Source organism: Rhineura floridana, chromosome 2 (assembly GCF_030035675.1).
Source record: "Rhineura floridana isolate rRhiFlo1 chromosome 2, rRhiFlo1.hap2, whole genome shotgun sequence".
In the NCBI taxonomy this organism is placed as follows: domain Eukaryota; kingdom Metazoa; phylum Chordata; class Lepidosauria; order Squamata; family Rhineuridae; genus Rhineura; species Rhineura floridana.
In genome coordinates this window covers 199407655-199424652 of record NC_084481.1, presented here as the reverse complement: position 1 = coordinate 199424652, position 16998 = coordinate 199407655, and the positions used below count along the sequence as shown (strand labels likewise).

General features: G+C 42.0%; 1 long non-coding RNA gene across 1 annotated transcript; it reads left to right on the top strand.

Annotated features, from left to right (window-relative positions):
- The first annotated feature begins 7271 nt into the window (after positions 1 to 7271).
- On the top strand, positions 7272 to 16632 carry LOC133378402 (uncharacterized). Its single transcript, XR_009761001.1, has 3 exons — positions 7272 to 7369; positions 11468 to 11541; positions 16148 to 16632. It is a non-coding gene; the product is annotated as an uncharacterized LOC133378402 (long non-coding RNA).
- Positions 16633 to 16998: the final 366 nt, after the last annotated feature.

Below are 16998 nucleotides of genomic sequence, written 5' to 3'. Positions count from 1 at the left end.
ATACAGAACTGAGAAGATGGAGCTGCAAACAGGAGGAGAAATCTGAAATAAAGAGATTTCAGGATGTTCTTCTGTATGCCATCCCCTGCTTTTTTAAAAAAAGTATGGCATGTGTTTAATGCACCCCAACATTCATTATTATATGGGTTGCTTGATATAGAACAGAGCTTGGAAGTAACTCGTTATTTTTAACAAGTTACTTGTAATTAGTTACAATTTTAAATAATGAGTGGGTAATTCCATTACATTTGGAGAGTAACGGAACGACTAGTAATTTCCCTACTTTTCAGCTGCAACTTTAACGTTTCCACATTAGGTTGGATGTTACTTGGGGGTGGGAACAAGGGGAAGTCAGCTTCTGGCTGTGATTGGTTAACACAAGACATGTGCCTCACACTGATTGGACCTCTGCGCAGACTCTCTCTTCCCTCATGATCTGTGTTAGGAGGCACGAGGGAAGAGGTGAATAGGCAGGGCCTGCTAGTGTCTGAGAGGAAAAATTGGACGCCGGAGGAAAAAGCCAGGGCAAGGACAATGGAGGAGAAGGCAGCAACAGAATGGCGAAGAGCTGTGGACGTGAGTGACGATGATTTGTGTGTGTGTGTGTGTGTGTGTGTGTGTGTGCCCCCCCGTAGCCCCTTCCACCCCATGGCATTTTTGCCCCCCCACCCCCCATGGCCCCTTCTGCTCCTCCCACTGCCTCTCCTTGCCTTGCTGCCGCCCCCCCATCAATCACAAGGCACTTCTGAAACTTCGGCCTACTGTCTTCCTTCCCCCCCTTTTTGAACTCTCCCCCTTGTTCCTATGCATACCTGTGTGCTGTATTTATCCAGACAGAGCACTCCTGCCTTTTAAAATGCCAGCTAGCTTTTTATTGTATATTTATTTGAACTCCATCTTTCTTTTTATTTGTATTTTTGTCCTGTTTAATCACAAGACTGAATTGTATGTGGGACAAAAACTGTCTCAGTAATAATAATAATAATAATAATAAATCATTAGGCGTATAATAAATGGCTTAAGGCTGATTTTTTTGTTCTTGGCAGAGATGAGGTGAGAAGTAGGGTCCTTGCAGCTCCTCCTCTCAGTCCCCTAGCTCTCAAACTCATGTTCTGTGAGAAAGAGAAAGATTCCCAGTCCCAGAGAGAGATAGACTGTTGACAGTCTCTGCTAATATCTATACAAATGTACATAACATGCATCACCTGAACTCACATGATCTAGAGTTACCTTAGATCTTGCAAGATTTGCAATTGAGAAGCAATAGGGTTTTATATTAGTTCTGATTGTCTATTGGGCTATCATAGGTTATATGTTTTTTTTCATTTTCTATGGCAAAAACTCCAACTTCAATGGAATTTATGTGATGTGTTCTAATCATTTGAATTTGGCTAATGAATGCTTTATTCTTTCATCAGAACTTTAGCAGTAGTACTAAAATATTAATAAAAAAGAAAAGGGAAAGAAAAAATACTTTACATACATCATTCAGCTGTATTGCTAATTATAGATATAGATATAAAAGATAAACGGCATTTTGTCGAAAGCATTTTTGTCTACATTTTATACCTCATCCTTGGTTTTCCAAGCTTGGCATGGAATGCTTCTCATACAGAATTAATTTGAAATGCTGCATATTTATTATCATAATCATCATATTCAAAATAAAAAATATATGTACCGCCTTCAAGTTGATTCCAACTTATGGTGACCCTATGAATAGGGTTTTCATGAGGCTGAGAGGCAGTGACTGGCCCAAGGTCACCCAGTGAGCTTCATGGCTATGTGGGGATTTGAACCCTAGTCTCATTTTGTTCTCACAACAACCCTGTGAGATAGTAGTTTAGACTGGCCCAGGCAGGGTTATTCAGTGAGCAAAAATGATGCAAATAGGATCTCTTTTAATTGTGCTATCGACCTGCTTACTTCCACTCTGACTGGGGGATCTTGCAGCATAGGAAAGAGATGGGGGCACATCACAGCTGAAGTTCACCCATATAGGAGCATTATCTCTTGTTTATTACAGAGACGCCTGTTGCAGGTTTTGCTGCTGTGAGCAGCAGTCAGTTAGTGCGGCCACTTGCGTCACAGCTTGTTGATCCTGAGGAGGCAAAACTAGAAAGTGAGGTTCAGAAAGGAGGCCCTGTGCAGGAGGAGGAGGAGGAGGGCATGAAGCAGTGCCAGTTGCCCACAGCCACATCTGCAGAACAGCAAGTACCATGGTTTGGCTTTGAGAAAGCTTGTACATTTGTGAGCCAGAGTGGCAAAAATGTTGTTGTACGATGCAATTACTGCCTTCCAAGGATCAAAAATCTGAGATCAGCTGTTTCCTCCTCATCCAATGTGAAGAAACATTTTGAGGTAAGCCTTTGTCATGCTGGTCCTCAAAGAGTGTCCATTGTCTATTTATGTTTAAATTGTGAAGTTCCTCTTCCATTTTTTCTTGGATTCATGCTTTGTTCTTCTTCCTCAGAGGGCACACCCTGAGAAGCTGAGAGCAATTGAAGAAGCAATAAAGGCAAGGAGACGTGGCCTTCCTGAACCAATGCATGACACCCCTCCTCCCAAAATGCTGAAGCAGCAGCAGACAACCCTTGAGAGGTGGGGATCTGGCAGGGAGCCTGTCACCCAGAGCAATCTCGACAGGAGAATCATTGATTTCATTGTAGAGGAGACATTACCACTTCAGACTGTGGACAAACCATCATTCATTAATCTAGTTCGCATTGGACTCCCCAAAGATCTCACCATCATATGTGCCAAGACTCTGAGAGACAGAATTGAGAAGAGAGCATGCCACATGAGAGAAACTCTTGCAAACCGAATGGGTGCTGTGGCATATATAGCAACCACTGCAGATTGTTGGACCAATGGCAAGAAGAGTTACTTTGGGGTAACAGCCCACTGGATCAACCCAACTACCCTGAAACGTGAGGTCAGGGCCTTGGCTTGTAAGCGTCTGAAGGGGTGCCATACATACGATGTCCTTTCAAAAGCACTGCATGATGTACATGTGCAATACAGGATCCACAACAAAGTTATGTGCACTACTACAGACAATGGCTCCAACTTTGTGAAAGCGTTCAGAGTTTTCATGGCCAAAGAACCAGTGGAAGCTGCAGGCACCAGTGACGATGATGGTGATAACCAGGAGGAGGAGGAGGCTGAGGTAGAGTTTGTGCCTATCTGTGAGATCCTGGACACAGGACCTGAGGCAGAGGAAGAAGCTGCAGACTCAGGAGAGGATTTTGTTTTACCACCACACCAGAGATGTGCTAGCCACACCCTCAACCTTGTGGCAACACAAGACATAGAGGCCATGCTTTCTGACTCCTCCAAAAGTAGTCTTCTTGGTCCTTTCAAGAAACAGTTTCGTTCCTTGATGGGAAAGTGCAGCAAGTTGTGGTCCAAGCAGAACCAGTCAGCACAGATTGCTGAGTATATCCGTGCGCAATGTGGTGTGTATCTGAAGGTACCGAATAAGACCAGGTGGAATTCCACCTTTGATGCGTTGAAGCAACTACATGAGCTCCTGTCAACTGTGCCACTAAAAATGCACACCATAATGGACCGCTGCTCCTTGTCCAGGATCACAGCTGCTGAGATTGAAGTGGTACAGGAATACACAGAAATTATGGAGCCACTAGCCCAGTCCCTAGATATCCTGCAACGGGAGAACGGCATGTTCATGGGGTATTTGCTACCAATGCTCTGCAATCTGGACCGCAAGTTAGAAGGACTGGAAAACAAACCTGAGAAGTACACATACTGTTTTCAGCTGCTGAGAGGTGTGCGCGAAGCCCTAAGAAAGCGGTTTGCAGCTATCTGGGAGGACAAGAGGCTTCTTCTGGCAGCCTGCCTACACCCTCACTTCAAACTAGATTGGCTGGAATCGTGTCAGGCCACCACCCATACCAACAAGTAAGACCATTAGGGAAGCCCTTTGGGTGGATTACTCCAAGGGAAATGTTGTCTCAAGGGAGGCATCAGAGGGCTTCAGGTGGTAGGCAGGGGCTGGGCCTTTTCTTCCTGGGGCTCCTCATCACAACCTTGGGTTGCTGCAGGTAATCCTTAAGGGTCTGCTGTGCTGCCCCATGAGTGTGGTGACTTGGTCACCTTCCTACCTTCCATGTCATCATCCACAGGCTCAGGCTGGACCCTGAACCAGGGGACATGACAAGCATCAGGAAATGAAGAGCAGACGATGGTTTCCTAACATATATGTGTTAACATATCCTCTCTCTTTCTTAGATACACAATGGAAGCCTTGTTGAAAGCTGAAATAAAGATGGGTGTACTTAATGAGGACAGTGATCAGTCTTCAGATAAAGACCAGGAAGGAGATGACTTAGAAGATGACTTCTTTAACTTTCTGCCCCAGGGCAAGAAGTCAGCAGTGGACACTGCTGAGGAGGAACTGGTGAGGTACCTGAGGTCTCCCAGTAGGGAAGTGTCATCACTCCATGGCTTTCCACGTGTGCTGCGGTGTTTTTTGCAGCACAACACAGGCATGCCTTAAAGCGCCGCAGTAGAACGCCTGTTCAGTACTGGTGGCAACGTAATGACTGTAAAAAGACATTCCTTGTCTGACATGCTCTTTGAGCATCTTGTTCTTTTGAGACATAACAGAAACATATTATAAAAGCATTTCAAGTGTAAAATTTGATTTCAAGAGTTGGGGTATCATCATTGCTTGGGGGATGTGAGATTCTGTTATGCCATTATGTTAATCTTATGGATAAAATTTTTTATTCTACTACCCCCTGTGTGTGTGTTTATTTTTAATATTGTTTTAGGCTTCTTAGATGTGCAGCAGCCAAGGCCAGCACCTTGTAGGAGTTTTTAAAAAAAAGTAACTGAAATGTAATTGTAGTGATTACTTTTGAGAAAAAGTAAAGTAATCAGTTACTTTCAGAGCAATTGTAATTGTAACGGTAATTACTACTTTTTGGGGCAAGTAATTGTAACTGTAATTTATTACTTTTAAAAAGTAATCTTCCAAGCTCTGATATAGAATGATCTATAATTAAGGGAGAATGCTTCTCAAATAGCTTTGGGTACTTCTGACGTAGCAAAGAAGCCTTCTTCAATTTTAGTAAAGAGGAGGGGAACTATTAGCATCAGAAGAGAACAATGTTATCCAAAGGAGGGTCATATTAAAATGCTGGTGCTTGTGTGTGTGTGTCATTTATTTGTATGTATTTTTTCAGAAGCAGGACACTAGGCGTAATAAATATTTTTCTCCAGAATAGCTTCACCTCAAAACTGCCCCCCTGCTTTTTTTTTTTTTTTTTGGCAATGAAAGGTTTTACTGAAATAACATTTCTTATATTCACACAATCCCAGTTGGTGAAAATAGCCGTTTCTTTGGAAGAAATAAGGTTTTCTTATCAAGGAGAGAGTGAGCCATAGAAGACAGATATTTCCACAAGAGTTATTGTGGAAAATATATATTTTTAGAAAATATATATATATCAGCACACACACACACACACCAGAATGTGGAGTGTTGGACATCTTTTTTTAACAGAATCAAGAAGGCTAGAAAGACCAGACTGAGAATACATTGCTAAAATAATTTTCAGAGGCTGGCTGTGCAACTGGGCTGCCTTGAAAACAGCCGCTGTAGATCAAATCCTAGAGCCTTGTTATTACAACTCTCATCAAAACCCCAACAAATGTGACAACTGGGCTAACCAACTGAATATTCCGAAGACCGTTCTGGGTCATGATTTCTATCTCCTACCCGTAATACAAAAAGCAAAGAAAGCACCTGCGAAATAATATATATGTTCATATACAGAGCATTCAAGTATAAATATATCAGTTCACAAATGGAATACTCCAGTACAAAAATACATAGAAAAATATGATCAGAAAATAATAATACATACATCATACAGTTTTTGACATATGTAAATGTAATGTATACAGTGTGCATAATTATAAAGGTAAATCATTGAGAACTCAGTAAGAGGCCCATCAACTTATTTGTTTTGCATATGAACTTATTCATGAGGCTAATTTCAAGCAACATAAAGAAGTATGAAGATGAGGCCACACAAGAATGCATAACTAATAAGAACTACATGCAAGATACTTATAAAGTGATTGCTACTTGCAACACAGGACTGAAAAGGGAAACCACTGTCCCTAGAAGTTAACTCAGGCACTTTCTGGTATGGCAAGCCGAGGGGGGGGCAATGTACAACTCAACACACCATGCCAACTATGATAAGAACATGGCTCAACCACCACCAGAATCCCTCTGGAAACATTGCTACATCATGGCATAGTATCATTCCTAAGATCACTGGAAGGTGAAATGCTGGTCACCAGGAGGCAATCATTGAGAGTGATTTCACTAGAGCTCTCCATTGCTGTAACTAAGATTTGCCCTACAGTTTATAGCCCTTGCATTGTCTGGAAGAGCTGAGCTCAGATGGCATGCTAACCCAAACCATGGCTTAGAGCAGCAGCAAAATGACTGAGGAGAAACAACTTGGCCACAATCTCCTCCTTTAGTTCACACTAAGCCATGGGCTATCTTAGAGTTTACATGCAAACAAGGACACTGTTAATGTCTGCACATCACAATAGGCACCAACACAATTCCCCAAATCTTTCAGACTGAGGTGCCAGATTACAGGCATGGATATAAAAAGCACTCCTTGTTTAATCTCTAGTCCAAATTCAGCTTGCTTTGTCCTTTTGCCAAGCAAGACGGCTGCTCAGTTGGCCTTTATTACTTGTGTTCCAAGAGCTTTATATAGAAAGTACATAAAGATTGCATTAGTAACAGGGGGAGAAAAACCCAACAACAATGAAACAATAAAGTATTCCTGAGTCAAGCACTGAAATTTCCACTTATTGCTAATGTTTGCTTCCATAAATAGACATTAAAATGTGGAGCGCCATTCTACAGATGGGGAATATCAGATGCCAAACACCACAGCTGTGTGTAACTTTGCTATATAGTTGGTTGGAATACACCTTCTTGAGTAGATGTCAGTTTAATAATGCTACATTGTTTTAAATACGACTAGCATTCCTTAATGAGCCTGACCCTGTATATAACACACACACCCATACTTTAAAGCCATTTCTTTACTAGATGCAGCTGGGAACTACATTATTACTCAACAAAATAGATGAATGGAGCAGAAAGCACTCTAGAATCACTTGTACTCTTTTGCCTGTGATTAGTAATGCTGCTGAAACACCACTTGGACTTGTTACTAAATAAAAGCATGTGTGTAAAGACATGATGAGAGTCTGTAAGAAGCATGCTTCACCAGAAGAACTCAGCCAAGGATCTGAAAAGGCCAGGAATCCTAGATAACTAAGTGGGCCTCAGAAATGGAGACAGGTATGTTAAATCTCCAGTCATGATCACCAGTCCCAACAGTAGTCAGAAAAGAGGTCAACTCATAATTGGAACACAGGATGCTTTTTTTATACCAGATCGCACTGTTGGCCTATCTAGTTCAGTGTTGTACTGGCTGGCAGCAGCTTGCTAGAGTTTCAGACAGAGAAGGGTCTTTCCCAGCCCTACCTGGAGATGCTGGGGGTTTAACATGAGACATTCTGTGTGCAAAACAGATGATTTATGACCATTCTGCTGAAGCCATGCCCCTTTCTCTAATTTACATTTGTATCCTATCCTTCCTCCAAGGAGTTCAGGGCAGTATTTGTTGTGCTGCCCCCCATTTTAATTTTCACATGAACTCTTGAGATAGGCAACACTGAGAGGTAAGGAGAGTTCACACAAACCCTTACACACATTGAAAGTATCCACAGAAGGGGTGAGCCCATGGGCCCACACGCTCTATACTCATTCACTGTCACATGGGCCTGGGTTGACAACAGGGTGTCTATTGTTGCAATTATGCCCTTGAGGACTTCCCCTTTTACTCAAGAAGTCTCTATGCCCCCCTTCACTCATTATGAGATGGCGAAAATGGTTACCTTCCCCCGCCCTTGAAAAACACATGCAGAGGAAAGAGTGTTGCTATTTCACAATTCCACTTTCAGCTCTATATCCTTTTCAAGACTCACATCAGCACCCTGCTGGTTGACCTGGGCCTGAAGGGCTACAGAGTCTGCCACTAGGTGGGCCACTTGCCTTTGCAGGAGATGGCCCCCCTTAGCCAGGGCCTCCATCTGCTCCAAATAGGAACTGGAAACAAACCATCATACTCCAGGGAGTTCAGGCAAGGTACAAGACTAAAATCGGGAACTTGTTATTATGTGCCTTCAAGTCGATTACAACTTATGCCGACCCTATGAATCAGTGACCTCCAAGAGCATCTGTCATGAACCACCCTGTTCAGATCTTGTAAGTTCAGGCCTATGGCTTCCTTTATGAAATCAATCCATCTCTTGTTTGGCCTTCCGCTTTTTCCACTACCTTCTGTTTTCCCCAACATCATTGTCTTTTCTAGTGAATCATGTCTTCTCATTATGTGTCCAAAATATGATAACCTCAGTTTCATCATTTTAGTGTCTAGTGAAAGTTCTGGCTTAATTTGTTCTATCACCCAATTATTTGTCTTTTTCGCAGTCCATGGTATGCGCAAAGCTCTCCTCCAACACCACATTTCAAATGAGTTGATTTTTCTCTTATCTGCTTTTTTTACTGTCCGACTTTCACATCCATACATAGAGATCGGGAATACCATGGTCTGAATGATCCTGAAACTTGAGCATTACTTTACTTGCATGGGATATTAAGGCAATAGTTTGACAATTTCTGCATTACCTGGGATCCCCTTTCTTTGGAATTGGGATGTACATTGAACGCTTCCAGTCTGTGGGGCATTGTTTAGTTTTCTGTATTTGTTGACAAATGTTTGTCAAAATTTGGACAGATTCAGTCTCAGTAGCTTGTAGTAACTCTACTGGTATGCGATCCGGTCCTGGCTCTTTGTTTCTTCCAAGTATTTTAAGAGCAGCTTTTACCTCACATTCTAAAATTTCTGCTTCTTCATCATACGGTTCCTCCATGAATTAATCAGTCATGCTCTCAACTGGGGACTAGGAGCTGAGAAACAAAGAGCTAGAGACCTGTGAGATGCCTGGTCCATCCTTTGAGGACTCCATGTCTGGTACCAGGTTAGGGCCAGGCAGGAGAATATCCTTTTCAAGGCTCACATCATCATCTGAGCAGCTGAACAGAAAAATGAGAGGGTAGCAGGAAAAGGGGAGCTAGCAATGACAGCATGTGGGGGAGGGAGAGAAAGTGTGGCCTCAATGAGTGCCAGTGGGAGAGAGTGAGTGAGAAAGGAGTGTCAGAGCTTGAGAGACAATCTGACTGAACCATAAAAACCGTACATCTCAGGGTATGGTCTGAAGGCACATGAGGCTACCGCATTGCTGAAGTTAAGTAAGTCTGGGTCTGGTCAGTGCCTGGATGAGTAACTGCCTGGGAACCACAGGTACACCTTCCTGGGTTCCATGACAGAAGAAAGGTGAGATATGGATGTAGTAAAATGAAACAAATAATCGATCCAATTTTTTTTTCTAGTGCTGTCATGTGCAAAACCATGGTCCAAAATGTCTCAGGCTAGCTCTGCAATTAGGGGATGGGCTTTTTGATTAGAATGTATTATTTCCAGGCAGATCTAACTCTCAGCAACTCTCATTCTAACAAATTAAGCACTAGACTGGCTAATGTTCTCTGACAGTGTGTTTAGTTTATAATCCAGGAAATTTAGCCGTAAGTAACTTGCAATTCAGCAGCTGAACTACCAAGGAACTGAAATAATCTCCTATGTCTCAAATGGTAATATTTTCTGGGACATTTAAGAGCCACTAATCTGTGTCTTAAAATCATCAAGAACTTCTCCTAAAGAATCATGGATGGCATATAATTAATTAAGGGGATAAGCACTGTGTGGCTGCAATGCTAAGCTACCATAATTCTTTTTTTCCCCTTCAGTTGAAGCCGAGTGCTACATAAGCCATAGCCTTGATTGCTCTTTCCAGAGAGCTCTGTGCCTAACTGGTTTGTGAGTGTGTGTTTTGTCACCACTGACCAGGCTAGCCCGATTCAAATTGCCAGAGCAATTAAAGTTGCACTTTTGCTTCCTGCTCTGCACATTTCAGGGTACATGTGGTAAATGTGCACAGTCAGTGGTAGCACTGGAGAATGTCATAGTTAAGGAAAAAGGCTTGGAATGGCTTCATCACACTCCTGTTTCATCTCAGCCAGCTAATCCAGAACTCCCACATTCTCGAAGAGGTAGGATGATATCGGGGGGGGGAATCATATCCTCTCAATATCTGTGGAGGAACCAAGTCATTTATTTATTATTTAATTTGTATCCCACCCTTCCTCCCAGCAGGAGCCCAGGGCGGCAAACAAAGCGCTAAAAACACTTTAAAACATCATAAAAACAGATCTTAAAATACATTAAAACAAAACAGTGTTAAAAACATTTTAAAAAACATATTAAGCAATTCTAACACAGACGCAGACTGGGATAGGTCTCAACATAAAAGGCTTGTCTTAACAGTCCTAAAGTTGCCTTGTTTCTCTGGTCTCCTTTACATATTAAGCAGACACTTCAGTTATAGCATTGAAACTAGCAGGAACAGTTCAAAGCAAACATTATAACATTTGGGATACCAATGTATTTTTTTAAAAATGAGTGACTTCTTGAACTGTCATGATGTTGAAAGATAATAAACAGAGAGCAAGTTCTGTTGGAATGTGGAGGCGGACATATTTACTGCAGATTAGGGATGGAAATATCTGTCAATTTTGGTTCTCTCGGTTTCTCATTTTTCCAATCTTAAATTAAATTAAGAAACTAAAGGAAACTAAAACTGACAGATTCGCCCTTCCCTAACTAAGTTCTTAGCCTACTTATACCAGGGTTTAAAGGGGTTAACTCTAACCTTTATTTCAGAGAATGAACTACAAAATGCAGATTATTTGGCTGTCCCACACATATTACAAACAGGGTTCCAAGTGCTTGATAAGTTTGACAAACTTCTGCTGAGATCTATGGAAAGAGCTGTATCCAAAGTCACACAGAATCAGTGTATGGAACATGTCTCCCTCAGCCTTCCCGGGTGCCTTGATTGGTTATCATACTGACCTTTGAGGGTGTAAGACAGAGAATGAGTAACCTATTTTCTGTCTCTTCAAAACTGTTAGCTCTGTTAGCCATATTGATAAGTAACAGATACTCTGAGGCAATAGCACTGTTATCTCCTAATGGATGCGGGTGGGATTTTGCTCTGTTTATTTCATGCTTCTAGTCACTGTTTGTTATCTACAGAAGATATTTTGCTTTAAAGCATACCTGGCATTTTGCAATGCCCAGTTTGGTATGTTCCCACACAAGATTTATTAGACAGGGGCGCATGGATAAGTTTTGGAAAGTATGTCTTCCTTCCCAGCTTGTACTTCCAACTTTCACCCTAGTTACTTAACTTTGCTTTGAAACTACTTTTGCAGAAATTTTTTGCACAGCTGCAGCCAAGTTGAAGTGTTCCAGGTTACAGTCTCAGTGAATGCTGGACACTGCCCGGGTATTTTGCTCTTTCATTCCTTACATCTTTGGGTTTTGTGATGTTGCTCTCATAGCCCTATTTAGATTCTATGATACCTTGGCTGGCTAAATTAAAACACTTCTCCTGCTTTTGTTTGTTTTTCTTCTCTCCTTTGTGATTTTAATATGGATAAGGATTTTGTAAAGTCAGTGATTTTTTTTTAAAAAAAATGATTTTAACATTTAACAACATTTCAACAAGTAAACATGAAGGTAAAAAAATTGGAATGCAATAAGAACATAAGAAGAGCGTGCTGGATCAGGCCAGTGGCCCATCTAGTCCAGCATCCTGTTCTCACAGTGGCCAACCAGGTGCCTGGCAGCCCACAAGCAGGACCCAAGTGCAACAACACTCTCCCCTCCTGAGGCTTCCGGCAACTGGTTTTCAGAGGCATGCTGCCTCTGACTAGGCTGGCAGAGTACAGCCATCATGGCTAGTAGCCATTGATGGCCCTGTCCTCCATGCATTTCTCTAATCTTCTTTTAAAGCCATCCAAGCTGGTGGTTATTACTGCATGTTGTGGGAGCAAATTCCATAGTTTAACTATGCGCTGAGTAAAGAAGTACTTCCTTTTGTCTGTCCTGAATCTTCCAGCATTCAGCTTCTTTGAATGTCCACGAGTTCTAGTATTATGAGAGAGGGAGAAGAACTTTTCTCTATCCACTTTCTCAATGCCATGCATAATTTTATACACTTCTATCATGTCTCCTCTGACCCGCCTTTTCTCTAAACTAAAAAGCCCCAAATGCTGCAACCCTTCCTCATAAGGGAGTCGCTCCATCATTGATCATTCTGGTTGCCCTCTTCTGAACCTTTTCCAACTCTATAATATCCTTTTTGAGATGAGGCGACCAGAACTGTACACAGTATTCCAAATGTGGCTGCACCATAGATTTATAAAACGGCATTATGATATCGGCTGTTTTATTTTCAATACCTTTCCTAATTATCCCTAGCATGGAATTTGCCTTTTTCACAGCTGCCGCACACTGGGTCGACATTTTCATTGTGCTGTCCACTACAACCCCGAGGTCTCTCTCCTGGTCGGTCACCGCCAGTTCAGACCCCATGAGCGTATGAGTGAAGTTAAGATTTCTTGCTCCAATATGCATAATTTTACACTTGTTTATATTGAATTGTATTTGCCATTTTTCCACCCATTCATTCAGTTTGGAGAGGTCTTTTTGGAGCTCTTCGCAATCCCTTTTTGTTTAAACAACCCTGAACAATTTAGTGTCGTCAGCAAACTTGGCCACTTCACTGCTCACTCCTAATTCTAGGTCATTAATGAACAAGTTGAAAAGTACAGGTCCCAATACCGATCCTTGAGGGACTCCACTTTCTACAGCCCTCCATTGGGAGAACTGTCCGTTTATTCCTACTCTCTGCTTTCTGCTTCTTAACCAATTCCTTATCCACAAGAGGACCTCTCCTCTTATTCCATGACTGCTAAGCTTCCTCAGAAGTCTTTGGTGAGGTACCTTGTCAAACGCTTTTTAAAAGTCTAAGTACACTATGTCCACTGGATCACCTCTATCTATATGCTTGTTGACACTCTCAAAGAATTCTAATAGGTTACTGAGACAGGACTTTCCCTTGCAGAAGCCATGCTGGCTCTGCTTCAGCAAGGCTTGTTCTCCTATGTGCTTAGTTAATCTAGCTTTAATAATACTTTCTACCAGTTTTCCAGGGACAGAAGTTAAGCTAACTGGCCTGTAATTTCCAGGATCCCCCCTGGATCCTTTTTTGAAGATTGGCGTTACACTTTCCAGGCCTCAGGCACAGAGGAGGACCCGAGGGACGTTACATATTTTAGTTAGCAGATCAGCAATTTCACATTTGAGTTCTTTGAGAACTCTCGGGTGGATGCCATCCGGGCCTGGTGATTTATCAGTTTTTATATTGTCTATTAAGCCTAGAACTTCCTCTCTCGTTACCACTATTTGTCTCAGTTCCTCAGGATCCCTTCCTGCAAATGTTAGTTCAGGTTCAGGGATCTGCCCTATATCTTCCACTGTGAAGACAGATGCAAAGAATTCATTTAGCTTCTCTGCAATCTCCTTATCGTTCTTTAGTACACCCTTGACTCCCTTATCATCCAAGGGTCCAATCGCCTCCCTAGATGGTCTCCTGCTGTGAATGTATTTATAGAATTTTTTGTTGTTGGTTTTTATGTTCTTAGCAATGAGCTCCTCAAATTCTTTTTTAGCATCCCTTATTGTCTTCTTGCAATTTTTTTGCCAGAGTTTGTGTTCTTTTTTATTTCCTTCATTTGGACAAGCCTTCCATTTTCTGAAGGAAGACTTTTTGCCTCTAAGAGCTTCCTTGACTTTGCTCGTTAACCATGCTGGCATCTTCTTGGCCCTGGCGGTACCTTTTCTGATCTGCAGTATGCACTCCAGTTGAGCTTCTAATATAGTGTTTTTAAACAACTTCCAAGCATTTTCGAGTGATGTGACCCTCTGGACTTTGTGTTTCAGCTTTCTTTTTACCAATCCCCTCATTTTTGTGAAGTTTCCTCTTTTGAAGTCAAATGTGACCATGTTGGATTTTCTTGGCAATTGGCCATTTACATGCATGTTTAATTTAATAGCACTATGGTCACTGCTCCCAATCGGTTCAACAACACTTACATCTCGCACCAGGTCCCGGTCCCCACTGAGGATTAAGTCCAGGGTTGCCGTCCCTCTGGTCGGTTCCATGACCAACTGGTCTAGGGCATAGTCATTTAGAATATCTAGAAATTTTGCTTCTTTGTCATGACTGGAACACATATGCGGCCAGTCTATGTCTGGGTAGTTGAAGTCGCCCATTACTACCACATTTCCTAGTTTGGATGCTTCCTCAATTTCATATCTCATCTCCAGGTCTCCCTGAGCATTTTGATCAGGGGGATGACAGATCGTTCCCAGTATTAAATCACTCCTGGGGCATGGTATCACCACCCACAACGATTCTGTGGAGGAGTCCACCTCTTTTGGGGTTTTGAGCTTGCTGGATTCAATGCCTTCTTTCACGTATAGAGTGACACCACCACCAATACGTCCTTCCCTGTCCTTCCGATATAGTTTATATCCAGGGATAACCGTATCCCACTGGTTTTCTCCATTCCACCAGGTCTCCGTTATGCTCACTATATCAATGCTCTCCTCTAAGACCAAGCACTCCAGTTCTCCCATCTTGGTTCGGAGGCTCCTAGCATTAGCGTACAGGCACTTGTAAGCAGTGTCCCTCTTCAAGTGTCTTTGGCCCTTGTGGTTTGGCCTGTGGTAATTTTGCCCTTCTGAATTTATATCCTGTGCCCCTGCTCTCACAATGCCTACCTCTAGGCCTACCCCTTTTAAAATTTCATCATTTCTTTGGTTTTTATCCCAGGTGGGAGGTTTATTCCGAACCAGACCTTCCTCAGCTCCTGTCGGGTTTCCCCCCTCAGTCAGTTTAAAAGCTGCTCTGCCACCTTTTTAATTTTAAGTGCCAGCAGTCTGGTTCCATTCTGGTTCAAGTGGAGCCTGTCCCTTTTGTACAGTCCTGGCTTGTCCCAAAATGTTCCCCAGTGCCTAAAAAATCCAAACCCCTCCTCCCGACGCCATTGTCTCATCCACGCATTGAGACTACAAAGCTGTGCCTGTCTGGCTGGTCCTGCGAGTGGAACCGGAAGCATTTCAGAGAAAGCCACCTTGGAGGTCCCATGGGTTTCACCGTAAGAACATAAAAGAAACCCTGCTGGATCAGGCCAATGGCTCATCTAGTCCAGGATTATGTTTTCTCAGTCTTCAATCGGAAGCCTATGGGAAGCCCACAAGCAAGGCCTGAACACAACAGTGCTCTCCCCGCTTGTGTTTTCCCTCAACTGGTATACAAAGGCATACTGTCTCCAAAAGTAAAGATAGAACATAGTCCTCATAGCTAATAGCCACTAATAGCCTTATCTTCCACGAATTTGTCAAAAAGAATTTAAAGCCATCCAAGCAGTGGTGGTCAGTGGGGCACCATTGCTCACTTGAGACTTCCTAATAGGGATGTAGTTTGCCATATGTTTTTTGTCCCGCATGCTGTCTGATAGACCATTTATATTTCCCAGTCTGTGGCTACTCTCAATTCACAAAGCTACATCTTTACTGTCCAGTCTAGCTATTGTTTATCTGAGGGAGGTTTCGAGGGTGGTGACAAGGGAGAGGGCCTTTTCAGTTGTGGCTTCCCATCTGTGGAATATACTCCCCAGTGAGGTCCACCTGGCACCTACATTGTCATCTGTTTGACATCAGGTAAAGGGCATATATTTTCTCCCAGGCATTTGATAGATTGAGATGATGTTTTCTTTTAATATGCTACCAAACCTTCCTGTTGCTGTGTGTGTGTGGGGGGGGGGGCTATTGCTGTTGTTTTGTTCTTGTTTATTATTATGTTTTTATAGTGTGTTTTATTGCTTTGTTTTAACATCACTTGGGGACCTTTGGGTATCATGCGACCAATAAATCTAATTAATAATAACAACAACTGGTATCGCATCTAACATTAGCTTAATGGTCTCTTACATAGTTAATGTTGTAACATATGATCTCCATACATTTCCCAATTGTTTCAGATCCCAAATCAATGAGCCACCTGCCTGGAACAGATGATGATGATGATGACGATGATGACTACTACTATTACTATTTATTCACTTGTTGAGCTGCACAGAATTTTTTAAAATTTTGAAATGGTGAACAGAACACACTAACCTACCTTGTAAGTTTGCGGTGATGCTGAAAAGTAGATACATGGAAAGTGTACCCTAACTCCAACTTGATTATGATCAGCAATGGTGCCCTGGTGTTTTGTTGTGTTTTTATGAGTTTCCTGAATACATTGTTCAATATCTGGATTGCAATACATGCACTGTGTTCTTCTGACCTGACTCTTCTGACACATTCCCCACACATCTGACTGTCAGTGACACACTCAGTAGTCCTCAACCATCCAGCCACCACCACACATCATTCACAACCACACTGACAGGTAGCATGAACACTTCAATTTGTTAACCATCACAAGGTCACACTCTGCGTGTGCATTTATGCTGATATATTAAAGGACATAGGCTTTATTAAACACTGGTTATGGTTTCAAAACATACCTTGATTTGTATTTTGTTAAATCATAGAATATATATTATCTAGACATAATTACTCCTCAAGATATAAAAACAGATTTTTTCTTGTGTTGTGAACAGTGGTAATGTGGTGAGGATCTGCAGGATTAAAACACAAATTAGGCTGATATGCTATGAAGACTTACCTGGGAGTAAGTGCAGTTGAAAAAATTTGGATTATTGTTAGTCAATCTGGAAGGATGGTATGTCTATGACTACTAGTCAGAATTATAAAAGCATGCACATCTTTTGTTTTACTGTGTATTCTAATTATGGATATTTATCTTTTAGTGTTTGTGTAA